Source organism: Trichechus manatus, unplaced genomic scaffold, assembly GCF_000243295.1.
Source record: "Trichechus manatus latirostris isolate Lorelei unplaced genomic scaffold, TriManLat1.0 scaffold00077, whole genome shotgun sequence".
NCBI lineage: Eukaryota > Metazoa > Chordata > Mammalia > Sirenia > Trichechidae > Trichechus > Trichechus manatus.
The window spans coordinates 207035-210449 of NW_004444013.1; positions in this window are offsets into that span (position 1 = coordinate 207035).

Here is a 3415-nt window from a genome sequence, read left to right on the forward strand (position 1 = left end):
TCTCCTTTACTCCGGGTGGTTGGGACCAATTGATGCATCTTAGATGGCCGCTTGCAAGCTTTTAAGACCCCAGACGCCACTCACCAAAGTAGGATGCAAAACATTTTCTTAATAAGCTTTGTTATGCCAGTTGACACAGATGTCCCCTGAAAGCATGGTCCCCAGACCCCAACCCCTGCTACTCTGTCTCTCAAAGTATTTGGTTGTAGTCAGGAAACTTCTTAGCTTTGGTTTAGTCCAGTTGTGCTGTCCTTCCCTTTGCCTAAGATGATTCTTACCTACTATCTAGTTGTAAATAGCCCTCACCCTCCCTCCCCACCCTCGTAAGGATCAAAGAATATTTTCTTCTGTGTTTAAACCTTTTCTTGAGTTCTTATAATAGTGGTCTTATACAGTATTTGTCCTTCCGTGACTGACTAAATTCACTCAGCATAATAAGTTCCAGCTTCCTCCGTGTTATACGATGTTTCACGGCTTCATCGTTGTTCTTTATCGTTGCATAGGATTCCGTTGTGTGGATATACCACAGTTTGTCTATCCATTCATCTGTTGATGGGCACCTAGGTTGTTTCCATCTTTTTGCTATTGTGAACAGTGCTGCAGTGAACATGGGTGTGCATATATATCTATTCATGTGACGGCTCTTATTTCTCTCGGATATATTCCAAGGAGCGGGATAGCTGGATTGTATGGTACTTCTATTTCTAGCCTTTTAAGTAAGCGCCAAATTGATGTCCCAAGGGGTTATACCATTTTACATTCTCACCAACAGTGTATAAGTGTTCCAGTCTCTCCACAACCTCTCCAGCATTTATTATTTTGTGTTTTTTGGATTAAGGCTAGCCTAGTTGGGGTGAGATGATATCTCATTTTAGTTTTGATCTGCATTTTTCTAATGGCTACTGATAGTGAGCATTTCTTCATGTTAGACTACAAATTATTTAAGTGAAGATTCAAAACATTAGTTAGATTTAGCTGCATACATGGTTGAGCAGGGCTGATAGCATGTGGAATGGATGGGGGTGGAAAGAGTATTTCAATTGGGAAAAATACGTGTGTAAATAAATCCCTGATGGAGCAGAGAACCCAGTATCATCCCTTCCTTGATGAAACTCAGAGGTAATTGAAGCAAACAGTGTGGGTTCAGGGACGGGGGTGGGGGTGGGGGGATGAGCCAGATTGAAGAGGGCAATGGCAGCAGGTCGTTGAGAACTGTGCTGACTACTCTGGACTTTTTGAAGGCCAATGGACAGCCACTGACTGGCATTCAGCAGAGATAGGTGAGAGTGTATTTGTGATTTAAAACAGAACACTCCAGTTCCTGTCCTGCAAATAAGTTTCGGAAATGTCAACCATGAATGAATAACATCAGGTAGGAGCTTGTTATGAACAAGTTAAGCAAGAAGGTGAGGAGTCCTAGACGTGGGGATTGGCTGTGGATCAGGAAGGGAGTGGATAATATAATGTAGATGTAGATGGCTTAAAGGGTAGCAGTTGATAGAATGCTCATTCCTTGAGTTACAGGCTGTAGAGCAGTGAATCCTTCTTAAACTTGATATGAATAACCTGGTGATTTGTTAAAATGTGGATTTTGATCGAACAGGTCTGGGATGGGCTTGAGATTCTACATACTAAACAAGCTGTAAATAGTATAGAAATTAGGATGGGAACTAAAATTAGAGAGTGCTGTTAGAGAAATTAATAAAAGGAAGGATAATGCTTAAAGGGGTGACTCTGGTGTAAAGACTGCGTGTGAGAGAGAGAACATTTGTATTGAGACCAAGAAATAAAAAAGTAGGAGTCGACTGGGTGAGGAGGTGGGGTGGAAACAAACGGAAAGGACAGGCACTGCTCTTTAGAGAACACTTAATGATTTCCTGACTTACTGGTTGATCGATTATTATAAGGTTGAAAGAGAAAGTGTTCAGGAATCTTCCCGTATTTCTGGAAAGCTTGTGGACTGCTGGTGACATGTCCTGAGAGCAAAGGAAAAACAAACAAAAACCCAGGAGGAAGAAAGAAATGTTAATTGCAAAATTAACAGGAAAAATACTGATCACATATTACAGTGCTGTACATTAAATGAAAATTTAAAAAATAAATCACAGAAGTTTTACGTGCACATAATTAAAAATTAATAAAGCATGATGAGTTCATTAACAAACTTCAAAAATATATTTTCCCTGAAAGTTCACCCAAGTTTATGTCAAATAAAAGTGTGTGTGCTGATCTACAAGGTGTGAAGTTCTGTAGGCAAACTATCAACCTCAACTTTGGACCCCTGACTCCCTGGAAGAAATCACATTGAAGTTTTCCACCCTGTCCAGGCCTGTGTGCTTCTTGTGTTGTGGAATGAGTAAGTTCCTCCATCTGTGACCTTGTTGCCAGAAGGAAGAGGTCTGTGTAGCTGCATGAAGAATGCAAGTATGTGCTCTGGAAGGCTGGAGCCTGGTCTGCCTTAAATTCAGATGCCCTCAGGGTAGAGCATTATCATGCACCTGGTAAGAAGCCCTGCCCAGGGAGAGAGCTGAAGGCCAAGAACTCCTCACTCCCGCTTTGCTCAACACTGTCTCCTTCCCATTCTTCTTTATTTCAGGTCCCAACTGTGGCACAGGGAGAACTAGTCCAGTCTAGGCAGCTGCGGACCTAGGGCAACCATCTTGCACACATTTGTAAATCACAAGGATTTCAGCTACTCTGACTGGTGTGTGGATCAAACTTTATCTGCCTCTAGGCTACCCAGTGGTCCTGCTTCCCCTTCCATCCCTTTTTTTTTTCTTTTTTTAATTTTTTTTATTGTACTTTAGATGCAGGTTTACAGAACAAATAGTTTCTCATTCAAGAGTCAGTACACATATTGTTTTATGACATTGGTTAACAACCCCATGACATGTCAATACTCCCTTCTCGACCTTGAGGACATTTTTTTTGGTGAAAATATACATAGCCAAAGTTACACCATTTTGAAAGTTTCTACATGAACAATTCAGTGACATCAATTACCCTCTTCCAGTTGTGCTGCCATTCTCACTGTCCTTTTCCAAATTATTCTATCACCATTGTTTTCAACTCACTGTCCCCTAGGCTTCCCATCAAACCCTTTGAGTTGCTGTTGTCAATTTGATCTCACAGATAATTCTTTTTTTTGTACCTTAGATGAAGGTTTGCAGAACAAATAGTTTCTCATTAAACAGTACACGTATTGCTCTATGATAATGGTTAACAACCCCATGACATGTCAACACTGTCCCTTTTCAACCTTGGGTTCCCTATCACCAGCTTTTCTGTCCCCTCCTGTCTTCTAGTCCTCGTCCCTGGACTGCTGTGCCTCACTAGTCCTATTTTGTTTTATGAGGCTGTCCAATCCCTGGCTGAACGGTGAACTTTGGGAGGGGCTTCACCACTGAGCTAAAAG